This window comes from Catharus ustulatus, chromosome 3, assembly GCF_009819885.2.
Source record: "Catharus ustulatus isolate bCatUst1 chromosome 3, bCatUst1.pri.v2, whole genome shotgun sequence".
NCBI classification, from domain to species: domain Eukaryota; kingdom Metazoa; phylum Chordata; class Aves; order Passeriformes; family Turdidae; genus Catharus; species Catharus ustulatus.
In genome coordinates this window covers 26,644,727-26,669,066 of record NC_046223.1, presented here as the reverse complement: position 1 = coordinate 26,669,066, position 24,340 = coordinate 26,644,727, and the positions used below count along the sequence as shown (strand labels likewise).

The following is a 24,340-nucleotide window of genomic DNA, read 5'->3' as shown; positions in this document are numbered from 1 at the left end:
ACCTAGACTAAATCTTCATACATTTTGAACATGAAAAAAATAGAATTTCTGTGTTTTATAAGATACACATTCATTAAGAAGGAAGCTAAAAAACTGTGTTTAGAGTAATTCCTTCTGTGACAGAGAGACAAAAAGAACCAACTTTTTCCCCCCCAGCTCCACAAGCTAAACTGTAACAACACAATTATATAATTTAAATTAAAATAAATTTTACTCCTTTGTCTTAGTTGATGCCACATTGTCAGGTAATTGCAATCCTTTTTGTTTGTGTGCCTGGGACATTGTGTTCAGGCTCACTGCTCTGAAAGAAAATCCAGTAAAAAGTTTATTTTGCAATATCGAAAGTAGTTCTTATTTCAAGGAAAATAATGAATTTTGTCAAATCAACAGTTATGACTAAGTGGGCCCAAGTACAAGACAAACTGGATAAAATGGTAGGCTTGTAAACCACTTAATTTTTTTCCCCATAGTACCTTGAGAAGAAGTCTCCTCAGAATCTTCCCTGTAGCATATGAGCAAAGGAAAAATATAGGTACAACTTACTATGAGTGCATCTCACCACACCATACTTTATAGCACATCTTTTCTTTATTCCCTGTGTTAATGTTATAAGTGACTGAATGCGTGGAAATACACCTTACTATGTCATGAGTACTTGATGATAACTGTGTTGAACAGTGGCTTGGTAAAAGAATCACTGCTAGGTTTAATGCTCTGTTGGCTGGCCCAGAATGAAAGTGGAGTTTAACATTTTGTTTATTGCTTGTTCGTTGTATATCATCACGGCTACATGATGTGTTTGGACAGTCTAGTTCTCATTCTCATAATTAAAGAATTCCTGAGTGCAAGAATACTTCTGGGATTGCAGCAGAATTAGATCAGTAGAGGAGGTTTGATTTATGTCGTCTCTCTGATATTGGATGTCTCCAGTCTTAATTTAGGAACATCAGGATATCAAATGCATAGGGATTTTGTAACAAGTGCTTTAGATTCAGGTGCACTGTGGATTTAAGTTTTCTGCCCTTCTAATACCTTTTCAATTGAGTTACTCTATTTGTAGAGCCTAGTAAGCAGTTAAACCTAGCTTTCTGAAAATGTGCTGGTCACAAGTGATGGTATGACCAATTGAAAAGTCTTTGGAAGGTATTCTTCTTTAGAGAATATAAGGTTATTTTTCACCTCTGAGTTATCTTGACTCTAAGTCTTCATTCAAATGAGCACCAGCTGGTAGGAATATTTCTGTAATTGCAGTAACATAATAAATAGGACTGAGAAATCTCTGAAGCTGTTCCTGTTCCATGTCAGATGGGCACTCTGGCAGCATTTGCTGTATAAGGGAGTCTTCATCAGCTAATGGCAGACTCAGCTGTAGCAGTGTGGCAGACCTGGGGTTAGATACTGAGGCTGAAGAGCCTTTGGAAAAGTCATGCTCCAGCAGGCCATGTTCCCTGCAGCAGGATCTAGAGGATATGGGGGAATGTTTGGTGGTGTGTCTGGCTTAAGAAATACACAAATCAATATACAAAAGGAAACTTTGTATGCTGTCTGTTGGTATCTACTTCCAGTAAGAAATGAGAAAGTAGGGGTACATGTCAAACCTCATGGCAGTCTTTTGTGTTTGCCTTTCATGCTGTGCAGGTAGAAATATACAGCCTTAATATGTAATTTGTATGTTTTCAACATACTCTGTAGGTTGGTGAATGAAGAACTGTGTTGCAGGCAAATTCTGGAGAAGATAAAAACAGGACAAGCAAATGCTAGAGGTGAACCAGGTAGAAATTTAATATTATGGGGTTGAGAAGCTACTGCAGACACATAGCTGGAGCTGAGGGTTGGGTACTGTGTACATGATCAGCACTATTATATTCTTCTTAAAGAGTAACATTATTTTATTCTTCTTAAAGCCACTGGTGCTGCTGAACAAACCGTGTGGAGTACATTCACTTTTATTTTTGGTTGTTGTAACTTTTTCCTTTAGATAATCTAAAATTAAATACTCTGTGAATTCAGTGACAAAAGCTCAAATAGCTGTGTATGTAAAAGAAACCTCCTTGTAAACTCCCACTACCACAGAGAATCACTGGCACTTGCTGTGGGATGTTTGGTCTGCTGACAGACTGGAGCAGGACAGGGAGTACATGGGGGCTTACTGGAATACATCCCAAGAGTAATGGCTTATAAAGACTTGCAATAAATAATAAATGCCCAAGGTAATATTCTTTCTAATGAACATTTTAATGGTTTCTTTTCCCCAGTAGGGGACTTTCAGACTTCTTAATAGAGGCACAGAATGAACCCTTTGTGCTGCGGCTGTCTCTCTCCATCACTTTTTGTTTTCTTCTCGCCTGTCCCTTATTGCTGGCTGCCCCTGCTTCACTCTGCCTCCAGCTGTGAGGGCAAAGTTTACAGTGTCTTCAAAACCTGCTCTTTGTTTTCTTTGGTTGGGGTAAAGCTTGGTGAGGGACAAAGCAAAGTGCCTCCCTGCCCACTGGAATGCTCTGGGCAGCATTCCTGTGCCTCAGCCCTGCTCCCTGCCCCAAGCATGAACTGGGAACAGAAGAGCCCAGCCTGTGTCTGCAGTAAGACACCATCACAGGCTGCCCATGGTGAAATTAGCTGGTTAAGGTTTTATACCATCAACACAGGAAAACTTGAGACATTTTCACATGGAAGCAATTGTATTGCTCTCCAGTGCACCCATGCTTTCTGCATAGCTCATCTTTTTCTTAAGATTCTTTTCTAGATGCTGTATTCTTTCTCCCATGTTTTGCCTAAAGGTTTTATAAGCAACCTTCATGACAGAAAACAACTTCAAGTTCTGCCCTAGTGATTTACCAAACTCCACAATAACAACAAATATGGATATTAGTTTCCTATCAAAGTGTTTTGTGTGTTTTGTGTTAAAATCCAGCCCTGCTGTGAGATTATGCCTAGCCACCTTTAAATAGTTAAGAACTGTATTTTTAACTGGAGTTCGAATATTTCCTAAAGGAACCTACAGTCTGGGATGGAGTCCAGATGTACATTTGAGATGGCTAAAATGGAAAGCCCTGATTTTTTATTAGGCATGCCATTCAGAGTGCAAAATGAAGTGTGAGCAAAGAGAGTGTGTTGGCATGGCAACAGCAAGTAAAATTTAATGCAACAGGTTTTGATTCTGACCTGCAAAAGGAACTGTTTGTCCTGAGAGACAGCTTGTAGCCCATAAAAATTTTAGAAGACGGTAACTTGTCTTCAGTAAAGGCCGGCCACTGGAGAGCTGGATATCTCATAGGTTTTTAGCCAACAAAAGAATCTAAATATTCTAATGGTTCTTGTTCTGACATAGACGTGCAAAAAGGAATTGCTTCAATAATGTGTCAGTTGCTCATATGACAGCCACCTGCAGGCCAACCTCTTAAGTATAGTCTCTCTCTGTTATTTTTAATAGTGTGTGTGGTGTTTGTAAAACTGTAAAACATAATGAGACTAAATACGTCATAGAAAAATACATAAAATGTCAATAACAATGATTAAAACTTCAGTTTTAGGAATTCCCATTTCCTAAATCTATGATGAATCCACAATTATGTCCTCACTACGTGTTACAGCTATTCAACCAAAAAGACTGAGAGAAGCAGCAAGTTTGGGAAAGCAAGCTTAGTTTATTAAATCTGGAACTATTGGTAGATAGCTTAAATAGTGCAACTCATGCCAGGTATTTGATTCTGAAGGATGCTCGTTTTCCTTTCAAGATTAGCTGCCCTGGATTCCTGAGAGCAGAGCTGGCTGCACAAATCACATTCAAAATATTTGACTGTCTAATTCCGTCTGCAGCCACCTCATCTGTCTCCATGGGAAGAAGCAAATTTACAGGAGCAAAAAGAGGAATGAACTACTTTCCAGTGTTTTGATTCACAGGAAGAAACAAGCTACTCCTTAAGAGTAACTTTGATCTTCCAGGATTTGCAGTTCACCCTCTGGATCAAAGATGCTTGTAGAAGTTTGGCTAAGGGTAAGGGATAATCTTCCAAAATGAAGAACAGATTCTAGACGTGACTCAAGACTCACCTTGGAGAGGACTTGGGTCACCCTACTGGAAGGCAGACAAGTGCAGAGTAGGCATCTGTGTGCCCTTTGTGACCTGAGAAACCTTGTATTGCTTTCACCTTGCTGTTTGCAGGTGTCTTCATAGAAAAGTGGGCAAAGGCATTTGTGCTCACAAACCACATATGCACTGCAGGCAATAAAATCTTCCACTGCTCCTGTGAAGTAAAGCTTCTCCAGTCTTCTGACACACCCCACCATGCTCTCACTACAGACAGATTTAAACAGCTCAAGGCAGAACCAAAGCAGAACATCCTCCTTGTTGCACTGTGACTTGTTGCTGGTCAAGACTTGTATGACCTTCTCACAGCATGAATGCTTCCTATACTGTACAATCATAATTATAAACCACACAAGACTTGAATTTAGTGCATTTCTAACACTGTGACTGCTAGTCATGTTTGGAATCTGCATCCTAGTTAATATAGGTCTATCCTGACCTACATTGACAGACCCTTTGTCTATATATTTAATACTTTATTCAATTTTAAAAGAAAGATGTTTAGAATGCTGTGTGGCTGAAAGCTTTCAGTGAAGTATGCTAAAAAAATGTTACTTTTTTTCAAATCCTACTGAGAGAAGAAACAGCATGTGCGGGGCTGTAACCAGTGAGTTTCAATGTCTTTTCATGCAGTATGGGTCATGACCTGAAGTCCTTTCTAACCCCATTTTATGTGAGTCATCCTTTTCTGGTCTTGGTGAACCTCTGGGATTTTCAGCTGTTGGTGAGGGTTTTTTTTCCCAGAAGTACCCATAAGTGAAATTTTGCTGTTTAATAACATTGCCTAGACCATTTCCCATTGCCTGCTGAAATCAATGGAAAGCCAGTCTCTTGGAAATTTTTTTGCAGTTCTGATATGTTTCTGACAGGTGTATTTTTTCTTGTTGCATGTATTTTGAGCACAGCAGGAGCCAGTGGTACCTACACTGAAATAAATTTTATCAGTCCCACGTATTGTAAATTGCTGCCCACTTAAGATTCATCAGGTAGACAGTGTCCTCGGCTTCATCACCCTGGGATGCACCCCAGGAATGCAGTGGCTTAACAATGCATGATAAAAATACTAAAAAGACAATATTCTTTCCTTCTATTTAAAGTATACCATGCAGCACTTCCTTTGGAGGAACAGAGAAGTAATTATCATCATACCACCATTTCCTCAGTGTCTAGATTAACAACAGGTTATGGGGGTGCAGAGCTGAGTAATTTAGCCTTGTTACCATTTATAGGTTCTCTCTGCATCCTATAATATGCTTTCCCATTAGCTAAAAGTGCCATTTCAGGAAATTGCTTTAAGGCTTGGTTGGATTTGGGGGTGGAGGGTGGTGAGGGAAAAACAAAGTAGCCCTGTTCCACTCTATCTCTAGACAGTTACTAAGAAGCAGGTATGCAATTTTTAAATCTGTCAATTCTTTTCCATTTATTGTTCAGTAGGATTTCATCTTCAAGAAGTTCCCACAGACCACTGCGTCTTAACCTTTTACAGGTAGACAATAATAGCGTAAAAAGAAGGAAGGGATAGTAATAAATGATGTCATTACAATGTTCTAGTATTGCTAGTTGCTAAATTTTATTAGACAAAGACTGCAATATTAACTATATTAATATTGATTAATCATAGATACATGGAAATATATTTGTCTTTAATCCCCAAGACTGGTAATTGTACTGAGATTATTTTCCTTTTTGTGTTGTCACTGGTCCTGACAGAACAACTCCTCCTGGTCTTAAACAAAGCAACTGATAGTCCTGTAGGACTTCTCTAACATGAATTTTTCTAAAAGACCTCAGTAGTTTTGATTTGTGATTTGAGATGTTTCTGTCTTCAGGTCCATATTTATTGAATTCTGAAATTCATACATGTGCAGATGAATGTGTTTGGTCTCAATTCTGGTCTCAAGTACAATTACAATTACTCTTTTTCCTTTTTTTTTTTTTTTTTTTAACCTGTTACTAGATAACATATTATATATATAATAGATAATATATTCATTAAGAATATGTTTTACTTTAAAGTTATGTTATACTTTAAAGGAAGTATTTTTAATCCTGAATGAATTAGATTATTGGGTGATAGAAATCTAAAAAGGGAAATGCTGGATAAATGTGCAAGTAGAGAACCCCATAAATATCTAATTTTTTGCAGAAACATCATAAATGACACCAGAAGTGAATGACCAGCGAGTGCCTCATGTGATATGTATGAATATCATACAATATTCTTTTCACTTGAGCTTTTTAATGTAAATCTGTAATAACTCAGTTTTAAAATACAGTACTCTAAACAAAATCTTTCCCTAAACAACTTGGGAAATTCTATTTTCCAACTGTTATTTAAGCATAATTTAAAAAGTGAAGATGTTCTTCCAGCAACATATTTTACACAAAATCATCTGCAAACAGAAAATTTCAGTAATACTCTTGACCAAATACAATAGATCCTGTAAATACTAATCTACAATTTGGTTTATATTCTTATGTGGCTCATTAGAACAATTAATTTTTATGGGTTTTTTCCCTTGTTTTTACAGAAATCCTCCACACCTAGACACAGAATGACTATTGTAACCATTGTTGGGATTAGTGAAGATTTTATTTTGTTATCTGTGGAGTTGAAGCAGTAGTTGTTTACGTATGTTGTGCATTTGTACTTTATTTTGCATAAGATCTAATAATTCAACCTCTTTATTTTCAAGGGTAATTCTATCAGATGCTTACATCTGAATGCCTCTTGGTCTTCCACATGACTTGTCATTGGATAAAAAGTACATCATCTATTTACTGCTAGTAAATCTGATCAGGGATGTTATGCCACTTCATTTTTAACTCAATTTTCATTTGACAGATGTGTATTTAGATAGCCTATACCATCTGACTGATGGACAAAACTTATTCCTCCAAAGAAACCATGTGTCTTCTGCACCTTTTCCATCTCGTTTATGCATATGTACAGATAGGGCTGGCTATTCAAAAGATATTAATATGAAAACGATGACAATTCATTTTATAGTCAGAACAGGGCATGACTGGAGCAAATCAAGTATGCTCCAAAGACTGTGTGCCAGACCTCCTTGTCAAGAGCAGGTGGCTGAAGAGTCAACAATATGACATAAGTGCTTTGAGTGTGATCCGAATGAGCATAACTGATTCCCTACCACATGGTATCCATATAGTTTGTGGGGGCCTTTATCCCACATTGAGGCATTGAGACATAAATCAGCACACAGGGATGTTTCTGCTATGCTGATCAATGAGATACATCATTTATATCAGATGGTCCTATGCCTGCTCAAGATCTCTTACAGATGCTGCCCCCATAATAGTGAATATTTGAAGAATAAGTTTTACTGACAAGGAATTCAAAACTGCTTTTGATTTTTGCATAAAATTAATTTGCATGATATTGCATGCCAATATTTGATTGTCAGTTCATACTCAATGAGAAAATCACCAAAATCCCTCTGAAAAAATTCAAAATTTTCTAAACATTCCTAAGAAAATACAACACAGCATGGACAAGGGGAATATCTAATAACTTGCTAAATTATGACAAAATAAACTAGCTTCTTGCTCTGATGAGGTATCAGGTCCACAGGAAAGGCTGACTCCAGCTCCTGTGTTACTTACATTTTGGGACTCTTTTAAATGATTCTCTCACCAGAAAGCTAAGGAAATGAAGTCTTGTGAGTAAATGCAGAGTTGGATCAAAAGCGAAACTAGATAATAGTGACCTGATTATATTGTTTAATTGAAATATACTGAGGAGTTTCTACAGGGGATTGTTCTCAATTAAATATTGTTAAATATTCTCATAAATTATCTAAATAAAGGAATAATATTCTATAGAGTAAATTTGCATATGACAGAAGATGGCGGTGGTTCTGAACATGTGGAAAGCAGAATTAGAATCCCAAATGATTTTGACGAATTGGAAACATCATCTGAAAAAAAAACAGGATTAAGTACAATAGGAACAAATGCAAAGTGTTAGGCAGAAATAATCTGCACAGATACAGGATGGGGTAATACAATAGACAGCAGTTCTCTGGAAAAGATCTGGGAATGTGAATCAAATTAAACATGAGTTGATGAATTATTAAAAAGCTAAGTGACCTGCTAGTATGTATATGAAAACCAGAATGCAGCCTGCAGAAGTAATCTTCTAGGAATTTATACTGGTAAGGACTCTGTAGCCAAGGAGAACTTGAAAAATTGTAGTTATTAAGTGCTCAGAAGATGGGAGGGTCAGGCAATTATTAAGATGTAAAAGAACCATACTGTTGTAAAGAGGAAAGGAGTAATATGTTCTTTTTGTTCATGGCAGACATAATAAGAAAGAACAAGAAAAAATTACACCGGGCAATAATTAGTTATTAGTTATTAGGGAAACCTTTGTAAACATAAACATAGCCAAGTCTGGAGAGGTGATGAAGTCACAATCATTGGGAACGTACATTTGTAACAAGTGACACAAAGATTGATTTTGCCCTGAGGACAAACAAAATGACCTTTTAAACTACTTTCCAACTTAACTTCTATAATTTTGTATCAAGACAGGAATAAGTTTTGTACCTTTGCTTATCTCAAATTGCGTGTAGTTCCATGAAAAAATTCAGTAAATCAGAGGAAAAAATTCCTAGTCAATGAGAGCAGTACTTACTTGAGTAGAAGAACTCAATTTTGTGAAGTTATTGCTTAGCATTCATGCTGTGTGAATTTTGTTAAACTTATATTGACTTCTACCAGAAAGTATTTTAATATCCCTAGTTCAAGTTCGTATGAGTACAATAACATAAATTGTAGCTTCTGAAGTGATTTGATCTACTCAGGGAATAAGGGTGAGTATTCAGCAAAATTAGTTCTTCCTCAATTGCCCATGGAAAGTTTTTGGAAAAGAGAGATGGCTGAATCACACCTTTATATATACTCCTGCTGTTTGGACTTGTGGATGCAGCTCTCTAGCTCGTGGCTGGAAGAGACCCACAGGGAGCACTGTGTTCTGGGCACTGCTGTGCTCTGTGTCCATGACCTGAACTTCACCACCGCTCCCTGCAGAGTGGGAGACACGAGTTGTGTAAAGCCAGCACACTGACTTTTCCTCACCTGGGCTTTCTCTTTGGTTATTCCATCTGTGCAATGCAAATGGGGTGATCAAGGGATGAACTGTATCAGTTTAACTCCTGTGTCCATCCTGAACTCTCTCTCTTGGTAGGGACTTGATGTTCTGAAGTATTACTTGAACACTGCTCTCAGTCTGTTTGTTTAGGCTGGTGAGTAAATGCTTAAAGGGTGTAGTGGTGGAGAAATATTTGCACTATCCAAAAAAAATATTGGTTTCTGAATATTTAGGGAAGCTTGTGAAATTCTTCATACCTTTCTGCTCCTTGAAGTCTGTGGTAACTCTTTTGTGTGCTACTTCCTTCCAGCTTTATATACCACATGGTACCAAATATCTGTAGCAGAGATTGGGAAACCTCTGTTTAGCAGGTCTGGTTTATGGTTATGCTATAAATAGAGGTGAAACATGTAACTCATTTCAAGAACATTTTCTTCACTGAGATCACAGGATCATTTAAAGCTGTCCAAACACTTAGGGTGAGTGTCCAGGTAGTCTGGAATTTTTTTTTTCAGGAAATTTGGAAGTGGGACAGCTTATTCACTGTAGATGATTCATATCTTTATATCCTAGTTTGAAGTGGTTCACCACACTGTGGCCACAACTTCAAAAGTGTCAGATGATCATCAGACAACACTCCTGCCTGTAAGACTGATTGATTTTCCTGGCTTTCTAGAGTTTTCGTAACTTACTAACCTCTGCCCCTAAACCCAAACAATTTAGGTTCAAGAACAAGCATTAGGAAACTGTTTATGAAATAGTGAATATACTAAATTCCCCACCAGAGAAAGCTCTTAAAACCAGAGCTCTGGGGACTCAAGTGCAGAGATACTGCCCTTCTTACGGATCCTTAAACCACTTTTTCATCTTCCTTTACAAAGGTTTTATCTTTTCCAGTTTTAAATCTTTTTGTCTAGACAGCAGTAAGTAACTTACATACCTTTCTGTCAAGAATGGTATGGTTAAGTCTTTCAGATAAATATAGCTGGATATTTAAACACAAAAATAAATGTCTAAAGCTCTACTTATTAGTAGCATCTGTCTCGCACTTGATGTGTACTTCTCAGAAATATTCTAATACCTACAGAGGCTATATTTAAGCAACCTTGCTCCTGCTTTGGTGATCACATGTCATGCGCTGCCTATATTGTTGATTTTGTTGCTAAGACCCGCTGTGAGTTCTAGTTTCCAGTGTTTCAGGTTACATGTTTAAACCTGGCCTTCCAACTGTTTCACGCTATCCCGTGTGTCCCCATCTACTAAAGCTGATACTCTGGAGGCCCTTTCTTTCCACACTGGTCCACATTGGCATGAAAAATTGAGTGGAAAGAGGAGTTAGGATTACAGATTTTTTTGTTTATGGTAGTTGTTAATTTTCCATTTTGGAAATGTCACTGAGAGGAAGACTTAGGAAGCACATATTGGGTGTATGTGGTCAGCAGATTGGCCTCTCTCACCTTCTCCCTTCCCAGAGCATTGCAGCCATTAGGGACAGTCCCAGAAACTCTGAGGAACCTGGCAGACATCAAAGCCGACAAACCAAAGAAGACTACAGAGAAAAAGTTTTATTTTAAATCTCTTTTCCATAAGCTTTTGATTCAATTTCTTTCATTAGGATGGATATGGAAAAATTTGGTCTTTATGGACACTTTTTTGGAGGATTATATTCAGTCTCCCTTGTGCAACTGGAAGTGAGCTCCCTGTACACCTGTGAGGTTTTAAGTAACTTACATTGTAAAGCATCAGTGGGACTTGGGCTATCCCAGTTAAGTTCTGTGCATGGTGACATATCAGCCAGCATGACAGGGCTTCACTTCTGCAAATAGAAACCCACCATGCACTGTGTTGTGGAAATTATTACCCCATGCAAAAAACCTGTATGTTACTCTATCAGGCTCAAGTCCATTCCTCTCTGTCCAAATATTTTTTCTACATGGCTATGGTAGTTTGTGTTTCTTCAGTGAAATAACTCTAGGGTTTGTATAAATGTTTTAATGCATTGTAAATTTTCTTGGCAACATGTTAATACTCCTTTGATTAGAACAGCCACTGTTGTTTGTTTTTATATTTAGAGCAAAGAAATGCAAACATCCTTACCATCAAGACTAGGTGGGGTAGCACTGAAGGTAGGTTGTTTTGAATCTCTGTACTGCTTGTCTTCTAAACTTGTGTGTGCCTGTTTTGTCCTCTGATCCAGCAGAAGCTGCTGTTTTCCAGGATGCAGTAAAAACTGTTTTCTGAACACTTTTGTTGAGGGCATAAAAGGGAAGAGGAGAGAAAAAATATCCAAGCTGAACAAATTTATACACTGAGGCTGACTTTACCTTAGAAGAGTTTCTTGGATTTTCATACCCCCACATGGGTTCATTGATCTACATGCCAAAATGTGCTGGTTGGTTTTGATTTACAGATTCTACATTGTTTAGGAGATTATAGTCTGATTCTCCTTCTGCTGTGACTAGTCAGGGCATGAACTGCAGTCATAATGATAGGCACTCTGTTTCTGCATTTGAGCATGCCAGGCAAGGAAGTCACTTCAAAGTAAAGCTGAAACACGTGAAGCTGTGGGGAGAGAGCACTAGGAGGAGGAAATTAGGTTGACCCTGGCTTATTAAAGCGTAGTATACACTGATGAACTGGTGACTTTATGCACTGCTGCAAAGGATAATACAGGATGAAAATGATGGCTGCCTTTATTAATAGAGTTGGTATGAAATAGCAAATGTAAGAAAAATGTAATTTGGAAAAGGGATCCATTTTAATGGGAAAATATTTTGTCAATAGTTGTTGGTGTTATTTGCTTTGGAATTGTGTTCAGGGTCTGCTTTGAGATGAGAGCACAGGGAGGAGCTGCACTGCACTTTTTGCTCTGCATGTGTCTAATAAGAGTCCTTGTCTTCAGTGGTTCACAGCTCCCACAGGGGTGGGATAAAGGGACTTCCTGCTTACAGAGAGCATTGAGGGCAGGAGCTTTACTTTGGACCTTTGAAATATCCTTGAAATTGCTTGCTAAATGTAGCTCATGGCTGCGTAAAGCTCTTTTTGAGGCATTATGGTGTGATTTTTTTTTTTTTTTTAATTTTTCCTCTTCTAAAGTCTGGCCTGAGATCTTAAGAGATGCTACTGTTTAGAGCATTGAATTTTCATAACATTTGTCTCTTTATAATCTCTTATCTTAGCATATCTCAATATGCTATTACAGTACAAATGGAGTACAAGAAACCCTTGACTGGGACTGGATATTTCCTTGTAATAGACAACTTATTTGCTATATTTTTCCTCTTTGTAGCCAAACATGATTCTCTTTCCTTTGATATTTTAAGGTATTTCCTTAACTATTTCTGGAACTAATATTTGGGTTGCTGCTTGTCCAAGAGCAGTCTATTGTATGCTCTTGTGACAATGAGCAGATTAGGCTTGCTGGTATTCGCTTCTATCTCAAATAGATGAGTGTCGCTGTGAGGACTGAGTTTCTGACACAATATTTACAATTATAACTTCAAAAGTTGCTTTCTTTGCATTTGCTTGAATAGTCAATTAGGATTCGTTGTTCTGGTTTCAGTCAGTAAATTTGCTCATTAGAGCGTTTTTATGTAACCACCTTTTGATGAAGACATCTGTGGAAAAGTGACAGGGAAAGGTTAACAAGTTAAACCAAACATTAAACTTTAAAAAAATTTCAAATTTCAGGCATTAGAACTGTCCTTGGTGTAAAATATTTTAGGTCTTAATTCACCAGTTCATCTTCATTCTGGGAGCACTTCAGTTTGGGGACTATAGAGAGATTTTAATTTAGACATGTTCCTCTGCCCTGTAGAATCAACCCAGTGTTATTTTGCTCACCTGGAGATCTACTTCCTCTAGCAGATGGAGGCCAAGTTTGTTTTAAAACTTGAATATTAATGTGTTACCAGATTTCTTAGAGGAAGTTTGATTTAATCTGAAATCCTAAATGTTTCTAACTGGGTGTGCTCGATGCCAGCTGCACACATTCCTGGCAGCAAAGAGAATGCGATGAAGCAAAGACTTCTCAGGCTTTGGCATTGTAGAGCCCCTTTCTTCTTTCTCCCCTGCTCTCCCCTACCCTTTCTTTTTGGACTGAGGGGTCAGAGAGGTTCAATTTGGGTATTGTATGACAATGCTGGCAGTATTTTGGAAAAGAAAATGTTGACTGAAAACCTGAATCCTTTTTTTTCATTCCTTCTGTTTGACACAGGGTATATCCCCACAAGTAAAAGTATATGGATGCAATTGCAGAGCCAAATTAAATGGTACCAAAAGCATGGTAGCTTTAAAATTTTAGACCTATGTGGCAGACTGTTTAATCTTTCACCTGCTGTATGTGATAATAATAATATTGATATATGTTTGAGCAGCCTTTTGGGATTTTTATATATCAGAGAGACTGTGTATTTTGAAATTTAATCCTCATGAAATATTTGACATCCTGAATGGGATAATTGACACAGGGACGCTAATTAGGGAGTTGTAATTCAGAAGGTTCTGATCATGTACTTTATACTGACATGTATATTGTCCCCCTGGTAACTGTGTTAATGGTGCTTAGACATGTGCATCAGGAAAAGAGTGTATACTCCTGGGAGCTCTGGAAATCAATCTCCTGTGTAATGCCATTTCATAACACTCTAGAAGGAGCAGATTTACACATTTTTCCATTTATTAAGCTGATCATATATAAAATATTCTGGTTTTGAAATAGTTTGACTCAGCTGGTGTTTTCATTCTTAAGACTCTGCATTGATTATCTTCCTCTGAAACTGATCTTGTTGCCTAAACTGCTTTGCATTTCTCAGTGTTCACTTGAAATCTTGGGTAAATCTGTTCTGTTTGGCTGAACTGAGTCCTGTTTATCTTATGCAGGAATTATTTCATCAACTCCTGAAATGCAAAACCCGTGGCAAGAGAGAAAAGGCAGTCTTGTGATTGCACCTCTGACCTAGAAGACAAGCTTTCTCCAAGTATGATTTCATTCAGGTAGTGAGAGCAAGAGCTGGATTAAGAAACAAAAAGATTGGCCTTAGGCAAGCAGGTGAGCTCAGTTTTTTCTGTTTTCCCCCTGGCTTTGTGATCATACTATGCACATAATCAGACTGTCTGCCTGCCCCAAACAGAGCATTCCTTTATGGCATTTCAACAAATCCAAGAGCTCTTGAACTCAGCATAATTTTCAAACTTTCTGCATGATCATATAGCTTAAGTCAGGAAATATTTTTAAAGCACTCATTTACTATATGGTAAGTGAATGCAGAAATTTGTTAATACTGCTTATGGTGCAGTGTTCTACCATTGTAGAAAACAAAAGAAAAGAACAGGCTAAAATCCAGTTAAAATTGCTGGAGTCTGGCAAAGTGTATTTACTAAATCTAAAACTACCTGGGGAATAATGATCTCACTGTTGAAAAATGTGTAGAGAGATTTTTAACTTTTTCAAAATTAACAAGTTTTAAGGTCTCCTGGTGTGTAGCTTATACAGAAGCTGGCTCTTTCTGCAGTACAGCATGTCCTCTGATGCTCATGTTTGGACATTGCTTCAGCAATGAGTCAGAGTTCCAGCTATTGTTTCACTAACATCAGTTCCTGCTGTGCTGGGGGTTTCCCCTCTCATCTTTTTCCCAAATTATCATCCAGACCCAACCCTCTACTCTTCATAAAATCTGATGGGAGGCCCCAGATTGGGCTAGGGTGGCTACAAGGTACTATTCTAGCATTGCATCCACCCTGCAGAAGAGATGCTGGCAGTTCATTTCCATGCCTGACCTGGGAACCCGTGTGCTTTGAGGCAGTGAGAGAACAGTCATTGCGAGACAGCGCGGACCGCAGCGCTTTGCCAAAGACGGCGCTTGGGTGGGAGGGCCTCTGTCATCAGCATCGTGCAGCTCCGTGTGGCTTCTCTGCAGAACTGTCATGCTGTCATTTCTGGAGTTCACTTGGGGGAAAAAAAAAATTGTGGCAGATAGGCTTAAAAATGTTAAGAATTACCAATGTATAAAAATCCGTGCAAAGCATGGGGAAAACCTTGTGCTATTTTAAAAAGTACAGATAGAAAGAGAAGTCGGTGTGTTTTGGAAACAAGAAACCAACCAGATGGTTCTACTGCAGCTCTGAATTCAGACTAGTATCAACCTCTTACGTCCTCTAGCACAAGGATATGGAGAATGGAAAAATGAACATGTGATGTACAGACCAGGCCAATGTTGTAAATGTGTCTGAGTCACCACAGCCACCTAGGCTGGAGCCTGTTGTCCTTCAGTCTAATACTAAAGGTTCATAACACAAGCCTTTCACAAAGCTGAACTGTTTATGACAGATGTCATCTGTGCAACACAAATGCCACTGATAGGACTTGCTTTTGTGAACTTCTCTGATGCACTTCATCTCATCAAGGCTAATGAGAATAGCCATTACATGTGTTCAGAAGCATCCTTGACTTATGGCAATGCCCACATCTCATATGGTTTCAATCTTCCTTGCATTTGGATATTTCCAGAAGATTTTTGAAGCTGTCTTTAAACTTTTAATTTATGTTTCTTGTGGAAATGCAAAAGAAATTATATGTATGGTCTTTTCTCTTAATAATACTTAAATCTTTTTCATATGTCCTTAACCTTGCACCTCAGCTGCAGACTAAAATTCAACTTATTCACTATTTAATGCTATCCTCAGAGATGGGCTAGGAAGTAGAATGAGCAGATATCTCAGTCAGACTGAAAAGTTGTTTGGCATTTTGCTTCATTTGTGATGCTTCAGCATGAGACAGGCAGATTTCCATTTTAAGTGCATTGTGCTTTGTTTGCATTGTTGGTAAATTCTAACAGTAATAAGTATGATTATTCTCCTTGAGTCTTAAACTTTCCGCAGACTTTTTTGATTTTGTGCTGCTTACAGCCCTAGGACCCTCAATATAAGAGAGAACAATGCTTTATTAAAACAAGCTGCTATATAAAATGTGTGCTTACTCAGCTGGAAGCTACTTGGCCATTTCTGCTGCTGCTCTCAAATTCCAGAGCTGCAGATGGAGCTGGGTTAATATAACATAACTTTCCCAAGAGCCTGCAATAGGACTTGCTGTGTTTTCTGCTACATATCCTCATCTTCCAAATTAACCTGAAGACAAATGGGATCTATTTATTTGCTACTTCTCTGAGACAATATATTTGGCTGTCATAGTGGTGTCTGCTTTGTATTTTGAATAAAACTGGCTCCCTAAGGAGCTGGTTAACTAAGACCAGAGAATATCCTATGTGCAAAAAAAAAAAAAAAAAAAAAATTAATGGCACACTTGAGCATGCAACTTGACAGGGAAGAAGTCAGCAAAAAAACCCTGAAAAATCTTGTGAGAGAGAGCTTGTATGCCTGATCTTTGGTTCAGTATCTTCTCTAGGCATGTTCTCTAGGCATGTGGCACTCAGTTACAAGTACAGTATTAGGGAAAACCTGAAAAACAATAGCAACAGTGTGGAAATCAACCCATGTGCCCACACTCACTGAGTGGTTCCAGAAGATGCAGCAAATTACATTGATGGAAAAGCTGATTCATACAATTCTCCCTAGCCCAAAAATTTGACAAACAAAACCACTCCAGGATATTTAGAATCTGTCCACTGACTATGCCAGGTGCTAACAGACAATTCCTTTGACCATATTTTTATCAGGAAAGCAAAATCAAATATTTGAGAACAAAGCTTCATGAAAAACAACAATGTGGGGCAGCAAATAGAGGACTGACAACTTTTATCCCTCCTCTTCATGACTCCTTGAAGACAGACAGGAACAGTAGATGTGCAACTTACTGATCTGCTCTGTTATTGAGGCTGTGATGCCAGTAGTTCCAGTTATTACTGACCAGGCATCCACTTGGAGATGTGTGTGCACCATGCCTCTTGTGACCTTTAAAAGAAGGGAGAACACTGTGAAAATGAGGTTGAGATGCAACCCTAAGCACCTAAGTCAAAGCTCTTTTATGCTGAAAGTTGGATTCCTACTGCTTTCAATGTTGTTTTTTTTTTTGTTTCTGTTTTTGTTTTGTTATATAGGTGTCTGTATTTCTGATGACCCAGCCTTTTGGTAAGAGGGAAACTGCTTTCACAGAGGAACACTGTGATTCAGGACTTTTAACAATGAAGTGGCACAGCAAGGTAACTTTTCTCAATGACTCCAGCTTGTAGGAAACAGAATATACTATTGGCATTACCACTTAGGACAAGCCAAAGCCCCTGCAGAGATGTACAAAACTTACAGATGAAAATATACACCTACTGCAGACAGACCAGTTTGGTTTTGAGTCATTCAGCATTTCAAACTAAGTTTTGTCATTATAGCTAAAACCATCAGTGAGTGAGTCCCCAGTTCCCCATGGCTGGCTGTGTATCTGAGTGTCTTTTGTGGCAGCTGCTGCAGGACCAATCAAGCAGTTACTCCTCAGGGAGACCACAGCCTCTTCCCACCTGCTGTTTACATCCCCACCCATTCAGCTCCAGGGTTAGGCAGGGGAAGGAAATGGTCTCACACTGCATGTGCCTACGTGACACAGTACAGTGTGTTAGAAATAAATCAGCTGAGGATTGAAGTTACCAAGGGCCTCTGATCAGCGCTGATCAGCTGCAGCTTCTCCGTGGGTGAAGGGAGCAGGTGACAGGACCACCTCAATGTAGCAATTTAAAATTCAAAAACTTCGGGAAAACACTTCAGGTGGCATTGTGTCCAGGAAAATCTTAGGGTACATTTGCTCTTCTCTGTGCAGGAATATTGATCAACAGGCTGATTTTTTTAACCAGCAGTGGTGATAGAGATGAGGTGATTGTCATTATATTCTGATTGCATTTCTTTAATGAGATAAGCTTTCAGACTATTAGAGGTGCTGAAAGGTTTCAGAAACAGCAAAAGCAAGAGCAAATGAAACCAGGACCAGTTTTCTGGTAAGGTGGGGAATAGAAATTACTTTCAACATTTTAGAAATTGTTTTAGAAGTCATACTGAGAGCAATTAAAAAACCTCCCAACACCCAAACCAGTGAAAACTTCAGTATTCAAAGAGATAAAAATATAGCTCTGGATGACATGGTTTGGTCTGAATTACTGCAGGAAGTTGATGAAGGCAGCTTCTCTTGCAGCATCTAATAGGCTGTGAAAGAACAAGATGTGAAAGATAAGTGCAAACAACACAAAGTGACACATTCCTTTAAGATAGTTATTACTCCTCCTCTTTTCTAGTTCATTTGGAATAAAAGAGAGTCAAACAGCCTTTTCTGTTGCAGTCACATTTGCTAACTGTTTACACTTTCCTGTTAATTACCCTCTACAGTTTAATGGAAAGAAAATCTCAATTTCTTTGTTTTAAAAAGCTTAGATTTGCTATACTAATGAATTAATCAAGTTCATGATCATTTCTAGCTTTCAATCCAAAGTAGGATCTGTCAGAGATTTAAAGAAAAAAAGAGCAAGCACCAAAATAAAGTGCTGCTCATGCTGATACGAAATCAGATAGGAAATGAAAGTTTAACAGTTCAACTAGGGAATATTTCTTCAGCTTCTAGGGCAAGACAGAGCTGCTCAGGAAGTGTGGCATTTCGCCAGAGCAGGGAGCCTCCAGGAACCGAAAGATAGCAGTACTGGTGACCCTTTACTGCCTTAGACCAGCTGGAGAGAAGGAGGCAGGCACTGGAGTGCACACTGCTATGTGAAAAAGGAGCAAGAGTACATGAAACTTCTCATTCCTAACTGGATCTACTCTGTGAAGAGATCTTACCTGAGTGATAGGAGCCAAGTGTGTTGTGCTTCCACATTCAGTTGTGATTCCAATGACTAATTGTGGGATGCCTGTTTTCTGTACTGGCTGAGTTGAAGGGAAGGCACCAGGACTGTCCTGCCAGCACTACACACAGTCCATACTTTTGGAACTTTTGCTGCTTTCCTCTAGTTTTGCCTCTGGATTGTTGGGCTAGCAAAAAAAAAAAAAAATTAAAAAAAATCAGATGTAGCTAAGAAGAATGGGAAGTTTAGGATGTTCACATGGTGTTACTGCAGATAGGTTCACAGGGCATGTGAGGATGGGAATATTTCAGTTGGGATAAGAAGAGCCAAATGTTCAATGGGGAACACATGCTTGTTTAACTTGCACTGTGCTGACACACAGTGGAGGGCTCCACAGTACCCTTTCTAAAATTCACTCCAGTCCTCAGTAAGAAAAGAAAGTACAGATTTTGAGTACAGAGGAGGCACTCAGAAACCCTGGAAGGAGCAGCAGCTGTTGAACCAGCTACAGAGAGGGCTAACCAGAAAACATTGAGTGCTGAGATCAAACAAATGAGAATGAATCAAAGAAACAGCAGGAGGCAAACAAGGGGACGTAGCCCAGTGCACTGCCTTGAACTCAGTTCTCTCTTAATCCATAGTGACCTGGGTTTTGTCCTAGAATGGGAAGTTTTCCCAAAGCATTATTAGCCTTGAATGAGTATTCGATTTCATTTTTCATTTTTTTCATTTTTACTGAGGTATGTTCATTTGTATTACTGAGAGAACTTGTTTTCAACATAATTTCACCTCTCAGGAGTTATAACTATCCAGACTGCTACATAATTTTGGTTTTGGCAGGGAAAGGGCAAATCCACTACAAGTAATTGTTAAGCACTTCTTATCTGTATTTCCTGGATAAGAATTCCAGAGCATGGCCTCTTTTGAAACTCTTCTCACCTGCTTGGGCATGATGCTGCTGGCTTAAATGTATTTCCTTCTGTTTTGAAATAAGCCACGTGAGAGGATACTCCTAATGCTCTTGGCCAAATTGATAGTGCTACGTCCTGCCCTGGGAGTCACGAGCATTTGCTGTGTTCTTCAGAGATATGTATTTGCAATTAGTCATCCATATGAGAGGACTGTTTAAGACAAGCCTTTCCCCCAAAGCAGTTAATTCTTCAAAATGAAAATAATCAGATAATGAGTTCATTTCCGATTTCACATTTAATGCCAAACATTTTTGGGTAAACAAGATATGCTGGCAGAGTCCTGCTCTCATTGTATGTTTTTTATTAACTGGGAAACAGACAGTTGATTCTTATCCTCTCTATCAGCTCAAATAAATTACACATATTTTAGAAGGAGGGACTTGTGCAAACTGGCTGGCTGGTTTCAATGTGGGAGCCCATCAGCCAGTCTGTGTCAACTGCACCCAGGGCCTGCTAGAAAGAAATCAAAACCTATTGAGACCCAACTTGGGAGTCTCCCACTCAGTGGAAAGTTTTACCAGAGTCACTCATATTCCTGCACCATGAAAATAAGTAAGGCAGCAGGGAGTCCATCTCTGGCTGCTCTGCCAAATCAGACAGGCCCAGTGTTGGGGCTGCTGTGCCATTCCTGCTGAGAGCCCCTTGGAAGTGCAAGGGAGCTGATGGAAGCACCTGCTGCTCACAGTGCTCAGGACAACAGACATGCCAGGTATTCTGGGGCTGTGTTTTAAAGAGGTTGTGGGGAGAGCTAAGAAAACAGCAAAGCATGGGACCAAGAGGAGTGTTAAATGCTGTTCTCTCCTCCTGGGGCTCAGCTTTGCTACAGATTTAGAGACCTGCCAAGGAGAACAGAATCTGGCCCCTAATCTTTCAAAAGCAATACTTCTTTCCAGGCAGGAGAAGCTGAAAAGAGAGAAAATTAAAAGCTCTATTTGGAAGCGGTATTTATGACTTACTGTATGTCAAAAACATTTAAAGAAGATTATTCATAAGGTGCCCCAAATTTTAGCAAGAGGTCAAAGGATTCAGAGTAACTTCTTATTTTGAACATTGGAGATTAAAATTCAGATGGATGTCTAATGCCTATTGTACAAATAATATTCTTCCTATCTGTGCACAATGAACTTCAACATGTCATGAAGAGACCAGCCATTCATAAACAAAGCAAAACTGTCTTCTCCATTAATCCTTTATATCAGATTAATGCTTAGGTTGACAGTGTTAGTTCCTGTCCAAACTGAGAAAAAAGGTAAAAGCAATGTCTGTGCTAAAGATCTCACAGTCTGAACATGCAAAAGGAGTCAGGAGATGAATGCAAGAGGCAGGAAAACCAGCACATCAGTATGGATCAGCACAACCTAAGCCAGCAATGAAGATTTAAAGTGGGTGTTGCAGAAAATAAGTATTTCAAGGTAAGGTTTGAAAGAGAGCAATGAGTTTTTTTGAATAGATGTTTTTCTACTTTTTAAAAATAGTGAGAAACAGTGTCAGAGAAAACAGTTTGTCTGAATCCAGACTGCATTTTTAGGAAGACGTAATTGGCCCCAGAAGTCTCAGTTTCAATTGTTGGACAGAGAAAAAGATCAGTGGAGGTTATTGAGATGATTGTTTTTTCTGATCTACAAAATAAACTCCATGACAACGGAGGGTGTATCAGAGCTATATGGTGCAGCTGGAGGAAGACTTTGGCTCTGGTTTGCAAATTCTAGACAAATCCCAGCTTTGACAACTTTGCAGTATAGCTTCTGAGCTTCTGAACTTTGAACAGCAGTAACCTGAGATTTTTCTGAGGTATGGAGCAGAGGGAGTCTGGTGTTCACAAAATAAGGCCAATGAACATTGTGATTTCTGGGAAAAACAGTATTTGCAGCGTGGGCTCCAGACAGGAGAAGCTGGTGTATTAGTAACATGTGACTGGAGGCAGTTTCAGCAGCACAGCTCTTGCTGTCAAGAGAATAAAGGAGTGTCTTGAGAGAACTTCTCCCTTCCAGTCCTCGCCTCAGAGAGGGAAAAGTGCAAATATTTTTCTTTCTGCTGTCATTTTGAGGATGAAGCCCCCATTTGGACTTAATGCAGTGTTTAGCTTTCAGATGACAGAAATACAACAGTTCACAAGAACTCAGGCCTCACACATGCTAGTTAACACATTCATGGCTGAGTTAAATGCTAGGAGACTCTAAGTTGCTTAAATAAGAATTTGGTAAATTACAACCACTACCATACCCCAACCCCCCACTGAGCAGATAAATATGGGTAACTCTTCTCTTTCTTTTTTAAGAACCTTCTCAGATTATTTATTTTTTCTCTTTCAGTAAATACCTGATTTGGAAAGTTATTGTCTGGAGGCTGTATTTGCATAAAGTAAGAAGCTTCAACCTGCATTGTCCAGTGTCCAGTGTCGAGGAAACAAAAAGCCTTCAGAGAAAAGGAAGGCAGTTTGCTCTTGTGAGTCATCAGGAGCTGGGTGCTGAAGGAAGGAGACATTCTTGAAGAAAAAGTTGCTGGCATGAGTCAACTGCAGGGGAGAAGCAGTACTGTACTGTGGGTATGGTTCCACTAGGAAATCGGGTGCGTGCCCTGTTTTTGTGTTCTCAGGAGGCTGTGCTCCCTGGTAGGTTGATAGTGGCAGTTTGTTGCAATGTCTCAGGTTGTGTTAACCACTTCAAGCCTATACCTGGTGTTTGGGTTTACAGAAATTTGAATTTGCCTAAAAGTCTACAACTTTTCTGTACAAACAATGGTTAGATTCTGGGCCAGGTATGTCCTTAATCCAAAGGCTCCTTCTGTGAATGCTTCTGAAATTTCTGGTTCATGGCTGTTTTCTCAGGAGTTGTTTTGTATCCTGTTGGTCTCCAGTTACAGGAACTCTAGTACTATGTGGTTTTTCAAGGAAAAAAGCCTATGGTGAAGGAACACTCAGAAGAGCGCCCAGCTTCTATGGAGGGTCTTTTGAGGAACTCCACTGCAAAAAACCAAAATTGTTATACCTGAATGAAGTGCTATTTTTCTAATGAGTCTTAATGCTTTAACATCTGGTTTGCCAGCCTGTTTCAGCTGTGAGGGGATATTTGGCATGAGTACCCAATTTCGTCACTAGGAGGGTCACCACATGGTATAGCAACATATGGTATATATAACCTTTTGTTGACTTCTGTGCCCTGTCACTCTAGAATACATATAAATACATATATATATATGAATTTTGAGTAGGAATAACCTGTTTAGACTACTCCCTTGCCCTCTCCAAGGCCTGCTGCAGAGCTAATGTCTCCCTGCTCAGACTCAACCCTGAGAGGGCCCCACCTCCAGCAGAAATATCCCGGGACCCGTGCAGCGACCTCCGAGTAAATGTGTAGCACTGGTTTGTCCTTCAAGTGTGAAGCCACTAAGGACTCTCTACCACAGTTTTTGAACACATTTCCAAGTATGGCAGGGTTCAGTGGCAGGCACATAATAGGGCTTTTGGCATGTATTATACTGTGCTCAACAACTCCACTCTCTGATCCAAACATGCCCACCAAAAATAACTTCAGTGAACAGCTTTTATTTTAATTATTCCAGTGTGGGACTCATGAAGTTCTGCCAAAAATCTGGCTTGTAAAGCTTTTTGTACCTAAGCACAGAAACCCCTAGTGTGTAGCTAATCCTCCACTGGGATTTTCCTGAGCCAGTCATAGGTCTATTCTGCAACCTCATCTTTCTTTACCTACCACTTGCTCTCTCTGTTCACTGTACCAGCTCCTTGAATTCTTGCCCTGTCTTGGCTTCTGTGACTGTTCTTTCCCAGCTAACCCCTCTAATTTTCTCTTTTCTCGCTCAGCTCCCCGTTTAGTGGTTGATGGTGTTTTTTGGTGCTTCCACAGTAGTTCAGATCTCTGCAGGGATTTCCAGTATGTGGACTCTTCTCCCTTTATGCTCTCTGTCCAACCTATTACATGGCATCATAACCAAACAACTGCACTTTTGCCAATGACTTGCAAACTTACCTTTTCCTACATGATCTGTTTCATTTCATCACTGAGGCTCTTTTCTTCCAATCTCCTTCCCTTCTTCCCCATTGTAGCACGTGTGTATACATTTGTACATGTAAAAGTCATAAAGCAAATGTAAGAAAAAGGGATGTCTCAGTGGTGTGGTGGGACAGGCTACTGGGCTGTGCAGAACACTTCCAGTCCCTGAGAGGGCTGACTGTGGTAGTTACCCTCTCATCTCTATGTTGGATTATTCATTTAACCTTTCCTTCATCAAACCCTAATTTGCTTTGTGGGGAAATACATGCAATTTAGGACATTGGTATTTAAAGAAGTATTTACTGTTATTTTCTAAATAACCTCAGATAGTTAATAAAGTGTCCCTCTAAGAATATTAAATGTGAAGGAAAAAAACAAAAAAAAGT

General features: G+C 39.1%; 1 long non-coding RNA gene across 1 annotated transcript; it reads left to right on the top strand.

Moving 5' to 3' along the window:
* The first annotated feature begins 13,949 nt into the window (after window positions 1-13,949).
* LOC116994555 lies at window positions 13,950-22,483 on the top strand. Its single transcript, XR_004417510.1, has 3 exons — window positions 13,950-14,253; window positions 17,258-17,359; window positions 22,257-22,483. It is a non-coding gene; the product is annotated as an uncharacterized LOC116994555 (long non-coding RNA).
* Window positions 22,484-24,340: the final 1,857 nt, after the last annotated feature.